Source organism: Panthera pardus, unplaced genomic scaffold, assembly GCF_024362965.1.
Source record: "Panthera pardus isolate Hobbes unplaced genomic scaffold, ASM2436296v1 HiC_scaffold_22, whole genome shotgun sequence".
Classification (NCBI taxonomy): Eukaryota; Metazoa; Chordata; class Mammalia; order Carnivora; family Felidae; genus Panthera; species Panthera pardus.
The window spans coordinates 60,784,314-60,801,631 of NW_026526788.1; the positions used below are offsets into that span (position 1 = coordinate 60,784,314).

Sequence of the window (17,318 nt, forward strand, 5' to 3'; positions counted from 1 at the left end):
TTGAGCGTCCAACTTTTGATTTCAGCTCAGGTCATGATTTTACTGTTCATGAGATCCAGCCCTACATCAGGCTCTGTGCTAACAGAAAAAAGTTAAATAAACTTAAAAAATAAAAAATATTTAAAGTTAAATAAATAAAGTTAAATAAACTTTAAAACAGTAAAAAATATTTAAAGTTAAATAAACTTTTAAAATTTTTTAAAAATTAAATTTAAAGAAAGAAAATGTGGAATCAGCCTTAATGCCCATCACTAGGGGAGTGGCTAAATAAAATTTAGAATGCTCATAATGGAATTCTATAGAGGATTTAAAAGAAGTGACCTTGATCTATATGTTAATATAGATTTATCTCAAAATCATATAGCTGAATGTAAGCAGCAAGTTGCAGCATGATATATAATATGTATATTATATTGATATTTTTAAAAAATCTTCCTCAAAATGGATAACGTCAGTCTAATTATGAAAAATCATCAGACAAACCCAAATCAAGGGATATTCTACAAAATACCTGACCTGGACTATTCAAAAGGATTAAGGTTGGGGTGCCTGGCTGGCTCAGTTGGGAGAACATGTAACTCTTAATCTCGGGGTCAAGAGTTCGAGCCCCATGTTGGGTGCAGAGATTACTTAAAAGTAAATAAATAAATGAACTTAAAAAAAATGGAAGCCTTTAAAAAAAAAAGCGTTAGGGTCATGGAAGTCAAGGAAAGACTGAGAACTGTCACAGGCTGGAGGAAGCTAAAGAGAAAACTAAATGCAATGTTGGATCCTGGAACCATAAAAACACATTAGTGGAAAAACTGGTAAAGTTTTAACAAAGTTTATAATTTAATAGTATATTGTACCAGTGTTAATTTCTTAGTTTTGACCATTAAACCAGAGTTATGGAACCTGTTAACATTAGGAGAGGCTGAGTGAAGGTATACTGGAACTTTCTGTTAAGATCTTTGCAACTCTTCTGTATATCTAAAATTATTTCAAAATAAAATGTTAAAACACTTTGCAACTCTCCTGTAAACTAAAATTACTTTCAAAATAAAATGTTAAAATAGACATAAATACCATTATCTCTTATCAACACTGCTATAGACAATGTTTGTATCCCCTTCTAAATTCAGATGATGAAACCTAATGCCTAATGTGATGGTGTGTAAAGGTGGGGCCATTGAAAGGTAATTAGGTCATGAGGGCAGAGTCCTCATAAATGGAATGAGTGCCCTTATAAAAGAGACCCCAGAAAACTTCCTACCTTCTCTGCTCTGTAAGGACAAAGTAAGAAGACAGCTGTCTCTGAACCAGGAAACAAGCCTTCACCAAATCTGCTGGTGCCTTGCTCTTGGACTTCCCAGCCTCTAGAACTGTGAGGAATTTTATAGGCTACTAAGTGACTGGTATACTATTATAGCACCCCAAACTAAGACAATCACACATTAAATTTGTAAAAGATTTTTTAAAACAGGTTATAAGGCTACATGCCAAACTCATCAGAAGTTATCTCTAGGGGTGCCTGGGTGGCTGTCAGTTAAGCATCAGACTCTTGAGTTCCGTTCAGGTCATGATCTCACAGTTCATGAGGTAGAGCCCCACGTTGGGTTCTGTGCTGACAGCGCAGAGCCTGCTTGGGATTCTCTCCCTCTTAGGATTCTGCTCCTCCCCCACTGTGTGTGTGTGTGTGTGTGTGTGTGTGTGTGTGTGTGTGTGTCTCAAAATAAATAAATAAACTTAAAAAAAATTCTCTCTTAAAAAAAAAAGCTATCTCTATCTCTAAAGATGGGGTAAGGGGCCAAGATTGGGGGTAAGTTCAAGGGGAGTTTAATTTAGTTTTACTGTTTCTGAAGATAAGTGTATTCATGTATTGTTTTTGTAACCAGAAATTATTTTTTTTTTTAATTGCAGAAGAAAGGAAAAGGACAGGGCTTTTGGCCTTATGACTCCTTCTGGAGTAAGACAAGCCATACCAAGTATGAAAGAACTGAACCTTCTAACAGAAGAGTGGGGAGCCTGAGGAAGCAAAGGAGCCTTAAGTGGCTTGCTTGTGATCTCTAACTTGGCATGGGCTGAAGGGCCTGGGCAGTGAGTGCTTAAAAAGAGAGGCCATTCTACTGTGGCCTTGGATGGCCTCTCACCAAACTTCCTGCCCAGCACCCACATGGCTGTCCCACCCCTCTGATTAATACTATTTTCCCCAGAATACCATAAAAGTCTGAGTCAACCAGAACGTAAGCAGCATTCACAGGTTACTCATCAGTTTTCTGCTCCTTGGTAGAAACTCTCAGAGAAATGCAAACATTGCTTAACACCCTGGCCTGGGGCCTAGAAACAACCTCCTGCTGCCCAAAACTCTTTGTCCCAGGAAGTGTTCAATCTTAGATCCAATCAGCCACCTCATTTGTCTCCTCTGTTTTTCATCCTTCTTTATCTAATAGCATAGGATCAGCACTTACCATGATAAGTGCCAGTACAGGCATTATGGAAGAAGCCAACCATAAAATGTTTAGTCTAGCTAGAAATGTCTATTTCTAGTCCAATTTGAGAGATGGGACATCCATGTAAGACTTAGAAGGACCTACATTTATTCAAAAACATGCAGTGAGCTTCTACTCTGTGCCTAATACTGATCAATAGAGACGTGGGTTTCTGCAGGAGGTTTCTGACTGCTTGGAAAGATGAGCTTTAAATGAATAATTATTTTATCACAATTTTAGGGAAGTGATATTCAGGAAAAGTAAAAGATACAATGAGGGAAAACAAAATAGGGGCTAGGTTTTGGGATAGGGAGAAGGTCAGGAAGGGAACTTTCCCTAAGGAAATAACATCTCACCTGAGACCTGAAGGATGAGTAGGACTTCAACTAAAAAGAGAGAGGGGCTTGCTTGGAAGAGTGAGGATTCCTGAAAGAGGGACCAGTAGATACAAAGGCCTGAAAGTAGGGATGAACCTGTGTATGTATAAAATGATCTGAAGCCTAGAGAGAAAAGGCAGAGAGAAAAGGAGAAAGTGGCAAAAAAAAAAAAAAAAAAAAAAAAAAGGACCTGGAAAGAGGCAGGATCAGACCTTGCAGGGCACCGTAGACCAGATAAATGATTATCTTACCCTAAGTGTGTCGAAGAGTAATTGAGGCCATAAAGTGAAGGAGTTGCACGGATCAGCTCTGCAGTTTAAATGAATGGAATGTAATCAACCAATCGTCTCAGGCATTTATGAAAATTATTTCATTCCGGGGCACCTGGGTGGTTCAGTTGGTTGAGCGTTGGACTTCGGCTCAAGTCATGATCTCTCAGTTCATGAGTTTGAGCCCCGCATGGGGCTTGCTGCTGTCAGCACCCAGCCTGCTTCGGATCCTCTGTTCCTCTCTCCCTCTGCCCCTCCCCCACTTATGCTCGTTCTCTCTCTCTCTCTCTTTCTCTCTCTCAAATAAATAAATAAAACTATTTCTAAAAAAGAAATAATTTTCTTTTTATTATTGAGAAAGACAAGATCTGCAAGTTCTATGACAATCATTTCATTTACTGAACATCTACCAGGTGGTAAATACTGGAGATCCCCTATCCACACTTTACCCCAGAGTTGCTGAACATCTATTTAGGTAATTAGACACTTGGGTAAAACATAAAGGCAGGTCATTATATTCCAGATGCCTAAGAGCTTCAGAGTTTCAGGAGAGATGGATTCCAGAGCAGACAGAAGAGTCAGAATCAAATACATAGATGTGCTACTTCATACCTATGAGGATAGCTAAAGTTAAAAGGGAAAAAAAAGCAACATAACAAGTGTTGACAAGGATGTACAGAAACTAGAACACTCTTGCATTTCTGGTAGAAATGTAAAATGGTACAGCCTCTATGGAAAACAGCTTGGTGGTTCCTCAGAAAGCTAAACATAGAATTACCTTACGATCCAACAATTCCACTTCTGGGTATATATCCAAAAAGATTGAAAATAGGGACTCAAACAGACACCTTTATACTGATGTTCATAGTAGCATAATTTACAGTAGCTAAAAAGTGGAAGCAACCCAAGAGTCCATTAATACATGAATGGATAAACAAAATGTGGTACATACATACAAAGGAATGTTATTCAGCCATAAGAATGAATGAAGTTCTGGTACCTGCTACAACCTGGATGAACCTTGAAAACATTATGCCAAGTAAAATAAGCCAAACACAAAAGGACAAATACTATGTGATTTCACTTATGCGAAATATCTAGAACAGGCAAATTCATACAGACAGAAAGTAGATTAGAGATTACTGGGGGCTGGCAGGAGAGTTATTACTTAATGGGGACAGAGTTTCCATCTGGATCATGGAAAAAAAGAGTTTTGCAAATAGACAGTGGTACCTTTTTCAGGCAGTCAGGAAGACGGCAGACATTCAGACAGAGAGTGTGCCTACCAAAAGCAGCCAATCATCTTTCAAAATAACAAAAGGGTTCTGCTTAGAGAAACTGGCAAGGAGATGCTCCCTCAATACTACAAAAACACTGGTCTGGGCTTCAGGATGTCCAAGGAGACCAGTGAGGGCACCTAGATCATTAAGAAAAGCCTCTTTACCAGTAATGTCTCCATCAGAGGGCAGGTTCTGTTTGGCATGGTGACCAAGATGAAGACGCAGAGGACCACTGTCATCTTCCAAGACTACCTCCACTACATATCAAAGTACAACCACTTTGAGAAACCCACAAGAACATGTCTGTGCACCTGTCCCCCTGCTTCAGAGATGTCCAAATTGATGACATAGTCACAGTGGGTAAGTGCAGGTCCTTGAGCAAGACTGTGCGATTCAATGTGTTCAAAGTCATGAAGGCCGCTGGTACCAAAAAGCAATTCCAGAAGTTCTGAGACTAGACATCTGCCCACGCTCCTGATGAAAATAAAGTTATTTTCCCTGTCGAAAGGAAGGAAGGAAGAAGAAAAGGCAGTGCTGATGGTTGCACAACACTATAAATGTACCTAATGCCATTAAAATGTTTAAATGTTTATTTCTTTTGAGAGAGAGTGAGCACAAGCAGAGTAGGGAAAGAGAGAGAAGGAGAAAGAGAATCCCAAGAAGGCTCCACTATGTCAGCACAGAGCCTGATGTGGGGCTGCATCTCAGGAACCTTGAAATCATGACCTGAGCCAAAATCAAGAGTCAGGATGCTTAACCAACTGAGCCACCCAGGGGTCATTTTTAAGTGTTTTAAAAGTTTAAAATGGCAAATTCTGTTATATATATTTTACCACAGTGAAAATTAAAAAAAAAATTTTTTTTAATTTATTTTTTAATTTATTTTGAGACAGAGATAGAGAGCAAGCAAGGGAGGGGCAGAGCAAGAGGGAAACAGATCCCAAGCAGGCTCCACACCACCAGCACAGAGGCCCATGCAGGGCTGGAACCCCCCAACCACAAGATCTTGAGCCAAAAGCAAGAGTTGGATGCCTAACCGACGAGCCACCCAGGCGACCCCAAAAAAATTTTTAAAGGAATTGAACACGTATTTATATAGGACCATTTCCTCCGTGTCCACTGGGTTCCTTCCATATGGCCACTTTTCAGTTCCCGGTCCACATGTCCTTGCTTATACTGTTTCCTCTGCATGAAAAGCTCTTTTCACCTTTTGAACCCTATTCATCTTTTAGGTGTTAGCTCAAATGTTACTTGGAGAGGTCTTACCACTCTCTTTACCCTGGTATTTTCTTTCATGCTGTCCTTTACTTCCCCATCTCTCCAGTTCCCTTCCCTTCCCACAATCACAATTAAAGAAGTTTTTGTGTGAATATGTCTTTAATATCTGCCTGCTCATTAGGCTGTAAGCTCCAGGAGGGCATGGACAGTATCCATCTTGTCCACTGAGAAGGGATACAATGCCTACCTAGCCCAGGTAGGTGCTGGTACAGTGGGGATTGGGGATTCCATATATTTTTTTAAATAAGTTAATTAATAACTAAATGAATGTGTGGTAGGATTGTGAGTGGATTTTATTTTAATGCCTTCTACAAGGTTGTGTCTTGATTAAATTATTTTTAAAAACGGGGGGTGGGGGGAGCGGGGGGAGCACACCAGAGCTCTCATTCTTTCATCCCTGTGCTCTACCTTGTGAAGTCCTAAGCATCTCTTGGAGCAGGAACCTGAGCCAGACACTAGTACAATCTGTTTCCAGATAGATCTGATATGTTGCCAACTGTTCCAACCTTGGAGTCTAAATGTCCACCTAAATAAGTGATAAGTTGTTGGACTTAAAATGGAACACCTCTGGGGCACCTGAGTGGCTCAGTCAGTTAAGTGTCTGACTCTTGATTTCAGCTCAGGTCATGATCTCACAGTTTGTGAGTTCAAGCCCCTAGTCAGGCTCTGTGCTGACAGCAAGGAGCTTACTTGGGATTCTCTATCTCCCTCTCTCTCTGCCCCTCCCCCACTCGAGCTCTGTCTCTGTCTCTCAAAAATGAATAAACGTTAAAAAAAAATTTTTTTTTAATGTGCTTGAAAACTACCAGTCCAGGCTCTGGAGGACCTCTCAGAAGGACTTTGCATGGATTCAGGTTCCAAGCTACAAGGTCTTACTGATCTTATCCAAAGTTCATTGACTTTGCCGCTGTTGTCTTGTGCTCCGTAAAAGGACATTTGCCCATTCTGATTCTTCCAGTGGTGTTGTGGAAAGGCCTCAAAAGAGATCACTGACAGCAGCTCAATACAGACCAGGCAGCTTAGTCCACAGGCAGCTTCTGTCTATGGAATCAGAGGCTAAAAATAGATCATTACAAGCCACAAAAGTCTTAAATTGCTTCTAACTAGGCAGCATGGTGTAGGGATTAAGAAAATGGATTCCCGAGCCAGACACTCTGGCTTCAACTTCCGGCTCTGCAGCTAACTAGCTGTGACCCTGGACAGGTTTCTTCATACTCTCATATCTTAGTTTTCTCCTCTTCATAATGGAGGTGGAGATACTAATAGTGTCTACCTCATAGGCTTGATGAGGATTAAATGAGATCATATTTGTACAGCATTTGAGACAGGGCCAGGCATCCAGTAAGTACTATATAAATAAATAAGTAGCAATGGTACTTTTCTTTCTGTATGAATTTATGAATGGCAAAGCCCAAATCCTGGCATTTTAAGTCTTCTACTGTTTGATGTTTTACCACTACTGTCGAGGTGAGGCTCTTTCTGCAGCCTCCCACACCTCTGAGGAATTGGGGTCACATGGCCCTCTGAAATGGTAAGTGGTTACCAGATCCTGGATTCCTTCACTCAGTAATATTTCAAAAGCAATTTTGGGGGTTCCCATAGGGTGGTCATCTTTGGATTATGCCATTCAGGACATTAAAATAAACTGCCATCTACTATCATTACTATTTCATGAAAGGCAATTTTAACACCAAAAAAGTAGGAAATAGGAAAAACATAATCTCAGAATAAAAGGCAGGGCTTCTTCAACTGTCCATTGATGGATGAACGGATAAAGAAGATGTGGTATATCTATACAATGGAGTATTACTCGGCAATCAAAAAGGATGAAATCTTGCCATTTGCAACTACGTGGATAGAACTCAGATGGTATTATGCTAAGGGAAATTAGTCAGTCACAAAGACAAATACCATATGACTTCACTCATATGAGGAATTTAAGATATAAAACAGATGAACATAAGGGAAGGGAAGAAAAATAATATAAAAACAGGGAAGGGGACAAAACATAGGAGACTCTTAAATATAGAGAACAAACAGGGTTGCTGGAGGGGTTGTGGGAGGGTGGATGGACTAAATGGGTAAGGGGCATTAAGGAATCTACTCTTGAAATCATTGTTGCACTATATGCTAACTAACTTGGATGTAAATTCTTTTTTAAAAAGGCAGGTATTCTTTTTGTTTTAAGTTTATTTACTTATTTTGAAAGAACGAGAAAGAGAAAATGAGCTGGGGAAGGGCAGAGAGAGAGAGACAGAGGGAGGAAAGAGAATCCCAAGCAGGCTCCATGCTGTCAGCACGGAGCCTGACTTGAGGCTTGATCTTATTAACCATGAGATCATGACCTGAACTGAGATCAAGAGTTGTATGCTTAACTGACTGAGCCACCCAGGCACCCCAAAAGGCATGGATTTAAAGTAAACTGAGCTTAGTAAAAAATCAATACCCTTTTCTGTTCCTTTGTTGTTTAATCTTGAACCAGCAGCCAAGAGCCAACTCTTGTCTAAGACCCAGCATTTGGTTAACACTGCTCTACACAGCCCTTCTGAGTGTTCTTGAACATCCTGGACACTGTAACTAAATATACCTTAAAGCTAGTCCTGAACACCCCAACTTTATAAAACTGAAGTTGTTTGCTAATAATCCTGGAGAACACTGCTATGCTCAGAGTAGATGGGCCACAACTGGAAGGGGTTATTTTAGTTGTTCCCTGTAGCACAAATTGGGTCATTTAGAACCTTGGCTCTAATTCCAAGGAGTCAGGAAGGCCTCTGAGCTACCCAAGTGTTTTAGAAAGTCCCTCCCAGTTCTGCGTCCCCTTTACTCTCATACCACTACCATACACACGAGGCTTCTGAAACCAGATGTGTGAGCAATTCTCTGTAACAACTGAGTATCAACAATTTAACTCAATTCTGACACTTTGCCTTGAGAGTGTCCAGATCCCACAGGGTAAGGGCTCAGTCTCATGAGACGGCTCCCCACTTTGAATGCCAGTCACAAGTAATAGGTGCCTAGCTTACTATAACTTCTGTCTGACTTAGCTACAGATCAAAGGTTCTCATGACCTCTTCCCCCTTGGATTCAATTATTTGTTAAAAGAGCCACTCACAGGGGTGCCTGGTTACCTCAGTCACTGGAGCCTGCAACTCTTGATCTCAGGGTTGTGGGTTTGAGCCCTAAGTTGGGTGTAGAGATTACTTAAAAATAAAATCTTTTTTTTTTTCAAGTTTATTTATTCATTTGGTGTGTGTGTGGTGGGGGGAGGTGCAGAGAGAAGGGGAGAGAATCCTAAGCAGGTTCTTCACTATCAGCCTAGAGCCAGACGTGGGGCTCAAACTCACAAACCATAGGATCATGACCAGAGCTGAAATCAATAGTCAGTGCTCAACCCACTGAACCACTCAGGCACCCCCAAAAATAAAAATTTTTCTAAGTTTATTTATTTCTTTTGAGAAAGAGAGAGAGAGAGCATGAGCAGGGAAGGGGTAGAGAGAGGGAGAAAGAGGATCCCAACCAGGCTCCACATTGTCAGCTCAGAGCCTGACACAGGGCTCGAACCCACAAACTGTGAGATCATGACCTGAGCCAAAACCAAGAGTCAGATGCTTAACCAACTGAGACACCCAAGTGCCCTGCAAAAATAAAATCTTTAAAAAACAAATGAAATGAAATAAAATAAAATAAAATAAATAAAATCTTAAAAAAAAAAGAGCCACTCCCAGAACAAACACCTACTTGTGTTTATTAGTTTATTAAATGACATGATAAAGGGTACAGATGAACAGCTGGATGAAGAGGTTTGGGGAGGTTCCCACACACAGGAGCTTTTATTTCCATGGAGTTGTCTCCCAGTATATTGATGTGTTATATTCACCAACCTGGAGATTCTCTGAACCCCACACTGTGGGGATTTTTATGGAGGCTTAATCATGTAGGCATGATTGACCAATTCTATTTTTAGCTCCTTGCCCTTTGTAAGAGAATGAAGGGAAGGGCTGAAAATTCTAAGCTTCTAATCATGGATTGGTCTTTCCAGTGATCAGCCCTCATCCAGGAGCCATTTATGACTCTATGAGAGTCACCCTCATTAGAACAAAAGACAGTCCTATCACCCAGGGATTACAAGGGTTTCCGGAGCTCTGCACCAGGAATCAGGAAAAGGGAACAACATGTATTTTCTTCTCTCTCACAGTGAGTGTGCAGGTTTTCTTCCTAGACACAGTAAGAGAGTCCAGGAAGGAGAGTCAGGGTTCAGGGACTGTCATGCTGATTCTGCTGCTAATCTACTGTGTAATTTTGGTGAGGCCCTTAACCATTCAGAGACCTGTTCTACTCCTCTACAAAATGGAGGCAATAATACCTGCTCTGCATTCCTCAAGGTTGCTATGGGAATCAAACAAATAATGGCTATGAATATGGTGTTAAAGCACTGTAAAGGAATGAGTATTTGTTAACTCTCAGCCCCTACCCCCTTCTAGTCAGGGCCTCAAGTTTCCCTACTAACTTAATGCCAACGATCCTTTCCTCCACCCTCTTCTTTAGCCTGACTAGGACTCCATAGCACGACACTCCAGGGGAGACTTCTAGGCCTTGGTTTAGAGCAGTGTGGTAAGGAAGAGCTGATTTTTTTTTTCTCCTTCTCAGAGCCTTGGTCTCCAAAGTCTCTCCAGATGGAGGGAGCTGAGCTCCTAAGTATTAAACACTCAGGAACCCACAAACACTCTTGGAGTTCCAGCTAAGTGAGCCTGTCCAATAATACTTCCTGCTAAACTAACAAAGGGTGATAGCAGGAGAATGCTGGGAGACATTCCATTCTCCTGCCTCCAAGGAATCTTGGCAGCTCAACTTTCTAGTGCGTTATATCTGGAAGAAACTTTAGATCAGTGGTTCTCAATGCTGGCTGAACATTAGAATCACCAGGGGAGCTTTTAAAAAATATCCATGCCAGATTGTATCTCACACCAATTAAATCAGAATCTTGGGGGGAGGGACCTAGACATCAGTATTTTTAAAGCTCCCCAGATGATTGCAATGTGCAGCCTAGTTTGAGAACCACTGTCATAGATAATCCAGGTCAAACACCTCATTTTAATGAAGTAAAAATAGGTCCTGGGAGTTTATGAGTTTTGTGCAAAGTCATACAACTGGTTAGAATTTGAAATATCAATTCAATAAGTTGATGATAATAACAGCTAATTTTTGTTGAGCATTTACTGGTAAGCAACCTGCACTTTATAAACATAATCTCACTTAATCATCACAATAATCTTAGAAACCTGAGAAACCTCAGAAAACTGAGGCCCAAAGGTTTTAGTTCACTCAAGGTCAAAGCAACTAAAGTGGTGGAGATCCCCATTCAACAGTTTAACCAAATTTGAGCAGCATGCAGTTGACAAGATAGGGATAGGGCCAATGCCATTAAGGAATTTACAGTCTATCTGGAGAAGGGTTGCCTCCAGTTGAGCGTCAGTTGAGCATCTGACTCTTGGTTTTGGTTCAGGTCATGATCACAGGGTCATGGGATAGAGCCCTGCGTGGGGCTCTGCACTAAGTATGGAGCCTGCTTAAGATTCTCTTTCTCTCTCTGCCTCTGCCTCTCTCTCCTGCTCTCTCTAAAAATAAAAATCTAAATACACACACACACACACACACACACACATTATAGTCTACCTGGAGAGACAGGAAACAGGTGAGCCAAAAATTAAACCAGTTTGATAAGTGTGATAGTAAAAGTAAACAATGGGGGGCACTCAGGTCATGATTCCACGGTTCAGTCTGTGAGTGAGCCCCGCATCGGGCTCTCTGCTGTCAGCACAGAGCCTGCTTCAGATCCTCTGTCCCCCTCCTTCTGCTTCTCCCCTGCTCATGCTATCTTTCAAAAATAAACATTTTTTAAAAAATGGGCAGAGGACATGAGCAGACATTTCTCCAAAGAAGACATACAGATAGCCAACAGACACATGAAAAGATGCTCAACATCACTCATCATCAAGGAAATGCAAATCAAAACTACAATGAACTATCACCTCACACCTGTCAGAACGGCTAAAATCAAAAACACACGAAGCAACAAGTGCTGGTGAGGATGTGGGAAAAAAAGGATCTCTCATGTGCTGCTGGTGGCAATGCAAACCTGTTCAGTCAGTGTGGAAAAAATATGGTGTTTCCTCAAAAAGTTAAAAATAAAACTACACTATGATCCAGAAATTGCACTACTAGATATTTACCCAAAGAATACAAAAACACTCATTCAAAGGGATATATGCACCTCTATGTTTATAGCAGCATTATTTACAATAGTCAAATTATGGAAGCAGCCCAAGTGTCCATTGACTAATGAATGTATAAAGAAGATATGGTATATGTACACAATAGAATATCATTCAGCCATAACAAAGAACGAAAGTTTGCCATTTGCAATGACATGGATGGAGCTAGACAGCATAATGCTAAGTAAAATAAGCCAGTCAGAGAAAGATAAATAGCACATGATTTCTCTCATATATGGAATTTAAGAAACAAAACAAACAAGCAACGAAAAAAAGAGAGAGAGAGACAAAACAAGAAACAGACTCTTAACCATAGACAAATTGATGGTTACCAGAAGGAAGCTGGGTGGGGGAATGGGTGAAATTGGTGATGGGGGTTAAAGAATACACTTATCATGACAAGAACCGAGTAATGTCTAGAATTGTTGAATCCCTATAGTGTACAACTGAAACTAATATAACAACTGGAATTAAAATAAAAAACAATAAAAAATATTTGTGCATTGAGGTACACTATTAACAGAGTAAAAAGGCAACCTCTGGAACAGGAGAAAATATTTGCAAATCATATACCTGATAAAGCATTACTATCCAGAATATATAAAGAAGTGCTATCACTCAACAACAAAAAACAAACAACCTGATTCAAAAATGGTCAAAGGACTTGAATAGACATCTCTCCAAAGAAGATGAAGAAATGACTTACAAGTACATGAAAAGATGTTAAGCAAATCATTGGGGAAATGCAAATCAAAAACACAATAAGAAACGTATGGGCAACTAATCTTTGACAAAGCAGGAAAGAACATCCAATGGAAAAAAGACAGTGTCTTTAACAAATGGTGCTGGGAGAACTGGACAGCAACATGCAGAAGATTGAAACTAGACCACTTTCTCACACCATTCACAAAAATAAACTCAAAATGGATAAAGGACCTGAATGTGAGACAGGAAACCATCAAAACCCTAGAGGAGAAAGCAGGAAAAGACCTCTCTGACCTCAGTCGTAGCAATTTCTTACTTGACACATCCCCAAAGGCAAGGGAATTAAAAGCAAAAATGAGCTACTGGGACCTTATGAAGATAAAAAGCTTCTGCACAGCAAAGGAAACAACCAACAAAACTAAAAGGCAACCAACAGAATGGGAAAAGATATTTGCAAATGACATATCAGACAAAGGGCTAGTATCCAAAATCTATAAAGAGCTCACCAAACTCCACACCCAAAAAAACAAATAACCCAGTGAAGAAATGGGCAGAAAACATGAATAGACACTTCTCTAAAGAAAACATCCGGATGGCCAACAGGCACATGAAAAGATGCTCAACGTCGCTCCTCATCAGGGAAATACAAATCAAAACCACACTCAGATATCACCTCACGCCAGTCAGAGTGGCCAAAATGAACAAATCAGGAGACTATAGATGCTGGAGAGGATGTGGAGAAACGGGAACCCTCTTGCACTGCTGGTGGGAATGCAAATTGGTGCAGCCGCTCTGGAAAACAGTGTGGAGGTTCCTCAAAAAATTAAAAATAGACCTACCCTATGACCCAGCAATAGCACTGCTAGGAATTTACCCAAGGGATACAGGAGTACTGATGCATAGGGGCACTTTACTCCAATGTTTATAGCAGCACTCTCAACAATAGCCAAATTGTGGAAAAAGCCTAAATGTCCATCAACTGATGAATGGATAAAGAAATTGTGGTTTATATACACAATGGAGTACTACATGGCAATGAGAAAGAATGAAATCTGGCCCTTTGTAGCAACGTGGATGGAACTGGAGAGTGTGATGCTAAGTGAAATAAGCCATACAGAGAAAGACAGATACCATATGGTTTCACTCTTATGTGGATCCTGAGGAACTTAACAGAAACCCATGGGGGAGGGGAAGGAAAAAAAAAAGAGGTTAGAGTGGGAGAGAGCCAAAGCAGAAGAGACTCTTAAAAACTGAGACCAAACTGAGGGTTGATGGGGGGGTGGGAGGGAGGAGAGGATGGGTGATGGGTATTGAGGAGGGCACCTTTTGGGATGAGCACTGGGTGTTGTATGGAAACCAATTTGACAATAAACTTCATATATTGAAAAAAAACACAATAAGATATCACCTCACAGCTGTAATTAAAATAAAAACACAAGAGTAAGATGGCCATTATTAAAATAAAAACACAACAGTAGGATGGCCATTATTAAAATAAAAACACAACAGTAGGATGGCTGTAATTAAAATAAAAACAACAGAACAAAACAAAAAAACAGAAAGTAAGTGTTGGCAAGGACTAGAAAAATTGTAATCTTTGTGTATTGCTAGAAGGAATGTAAAAAGGAATACTATGGAAAATGGAAGTTCCTCAAAAAATTAAAAATAGAGGGGCGCCTAGGTAGCTTAGTTAAGCCTCAGGTCATGATGTCATAGTTCGTGGGAGCTTCATGACAAACTCTGTGCTGACAGCTTGGAGCCTGAAGACTGCTTTGGATTCTGTGTCTCCTTCTCTCTCTTCCCCTCCCCCATTTGTTCACACGTGCTCTCTCTCTCTCAAAAATAAATAAGCATTAAAAAATTTTTAATTAAAAATAGAATTACTGTATGATCTAGCAGTTCCACTTCTGGGTATGTACCCCCCAAAAAACTGAAAGCAGGGGCACCTGGGTGGCTTAGTCAGTTAAGCATCCGACTTCAGCTCAGGTCATGATCTCGTGGTCTGTGAGTTTGAGCCCCACATCAGGCTCTGTGCTGACAGCTCAGCACAGAAAGGGAGGTGATGATGGTGCAGATGGTGTTGAGCGTGTCTTCCCTCTGACACGAGGAGGGGCACCACTCTGTGAAAGGGAAAGAAGGGAAGCCACTTGTGGGCTGGGGCTTAGAACAGAGATCTGGGAAACCACGATCATGAGAGCAGGTGAACCAGGAGTGGGGAAGTGAGCAAACTGAAAGGCAAGGAGTTCTGGCCAGAGACCTGTACATTGGCACTTCTGAGCTGGAGCAGTCATGACAACGTCCAGGGTGTGCCTGGCTGAGGTGGCAGTTATGTCACTAGAGTTAAAAGGTCAAGAATTATGAGATGGATTACCTTACAGGAACAGATCTAAGATGAAAAAAAAAAAAAAAAAAAAAGCCTGGTGGGTTCTATTCTCAAAAAGATCAAGAGGAAGCAATTCCCTGGCTTAATACAGAATCACATTAGATTTTTAAAAAATAATTCCAAGACCTAAATTGTGACTAATCTAACTACCTCTTGCCAAAATGTAAATCTATAGCTTCCTCAAAGGTAGACCAAACATTTAGACCAAGTAACAGACTGAAACCGTGAAGCAGGAAACCTGCACGATAAATCCTGGCCCTATTAGCTACAAAATGGGTTAGATCTATCCTTCTGAGTTAGACTACGGCCTGGCTTCCATTCATTCATTCATTCATTCATTCAACAAACATGCCCTATTTTTGCCAGGGTTTTTACTAAGCCTTAGGGATGCAAAAATGAGTCATCTGTTGTTTTTATGGAGCTCACCAACATGTACAGTGCCACCCCTGACCCAATATGAAAATTCTAGAGCAAAGGTAGGTAGAAAGTGCAGTGGGATTATGTAAACATAAAGAAAGGAGGCTAGATGTGGGAGAAGCAACACAGAAGAGCTGATATGTGAGATGAGCCTTAAAGAAGGAGCAGAGTGTCCCAGGCTAGGAAGTATAAGAAGGGCATACTAGAAGAGGAACAGCATGAGAAAGGACAGTAAGGGCCCAAAGAGTCAAGAAACTTAATCTGGTTTGGCAGAGCAGTAGTTCTTAAAGGGCAATCTGCACAAAAATCAGCCTTGGTATAATTCAGTGTAGGTTCTCAGGACCCATGAACAACTGATTTTGTGGGCTTAGGCATCTGGATTTTATTTTTATTTTATTTTTAAAATGTTTTTATGTTTTTATTTATTTTTGAGACAGAGAGAGACAGAGCATGAGCAGGGGAGGGGCAGAGAGAGAGGGAGACACAGAATCTGAAGCAGGATCCAGGCTCTGAGCTGTCAGCACAGAAGCTGACGCGGGGCTCGAGCTCACAGACTGTGAGATCATGACCTGAGCTGAAGTCGGACGTTTAACCGACTGAGCCACCCAGGCAACCCTAGGCATCTGAATTTTAAAACCAGCATCCTCGATGATTCTGAAGAAGGTGGTCTGTAGACCACACTGAGAAACCCTGGGCTAGAGTATAGAGTGCATGGTAGGAGGAAGGAGAAGGGCTTGGGATGAGGCAGAAACTTTGGTCAGGACCATACTGTGCTAAGGAATTTGGAGCTCAATTTTACAGGCAGTGAGGCACCCTCTGGGAGCGTCCTGGTGACATTAGTTTTAGAAAGCCCAATGTGGAGGCAGTGCTGGGCAAGAACCTGGAGAGGAGGGTCAGTACATCTAGGCAAGACATGAGGAGTTTCTTCAAGAGAAAGTGCATTATTCAGAAATCAAACCACAACAAGGACCCTGAAACTACCACTCTCTTATCAGCTGGGGGCTTCCAGGACATCCGCATACTTCTAGGGGACAGAATCTCCCCTAAGCAGAGAGCAGTAGTAACCACAGTGGCCCACATAACTGCACATGGGCCTATGCCGCAGCCAGGCTGGGGGACACTCCCTGTGGTTGTCAGGCTTGTGCTGAGTCATCTCTCGTAAGAACGAGTTTCTCAGAGCTCCTGGGATCTTGCTTCACAAGCTGCTGGTTGGCTTTCCTGTGGTTTCCAAGCCAAGCAAGGAGAAAAAAAGTATATATATATACATACATATATACATATATACATGTATGTATATATATATATATGTATATATGTATATATGTATATATGTATAGGTACTTCTAGGGCACAGGTCTCACAAATCATGGTGCCCAGGACCCCTCCCCTTGCCTCTCTCCTCGTATTCTTTGCTCTAGAAGCTAGGATAAGCTGCCGATTGCCCAGTTTCATAATCTTCTTGGCCACTCTGCAGCTAAAGGGCAAAAGTGAACAGCTACCTGTACAGATCTGAGGCTAGAAGGGACTTGAAGATAGATAACCTGTGTTCCTGGGAGGGGCTGGCTGACTTGAAGCTTACTTCACCACCCAAGCCTGGCTCCCGGGGAAGGGCTCTCACTGGGCCACACTGCTTCTTAGGGTAACTTCCTGCTTGATTGGCATGAAGGGGTGAACTTACACAAAACGACTCCCTTTCCTGAGCTTCAGATTCTTCTGTAAAATGATGGAGCTGGACTCAAAGAACTTTATCCGGTCCTATATCATTCCTTGAGTTGAGATGACCAAGCTGAATACCTCTGCTTCTTGACTCCTCCCTCCAGTGCCCCCAGGAGAGCCAGGAGCTATTTCAGGTCCACTCAGGAGGAACCC

At 41.3% G+C, this 17,318-nt stretch overlaps 1 protein-coding gene and 1 pseudogene across 2 annotated transcripts in view; one reads left to right on the forward strand and one right to left on the reverse strand.

Annotated features, from left to right (window-relative positions):
* Nucleotides 1-17,318, reverse strand: part of NT5C2 (5'-nucleotidase, cytosolic II) — a 144,926-nt gene that overhangs the window by 101,734 nt on the left and 25,874 nt on the right. The window lies entirely within an intron of this gene.
* Nucleotides 4,312-5,199, forward strand: LOC128779060 (40S ribosomal protein S11-like; annotated as a pseudogene).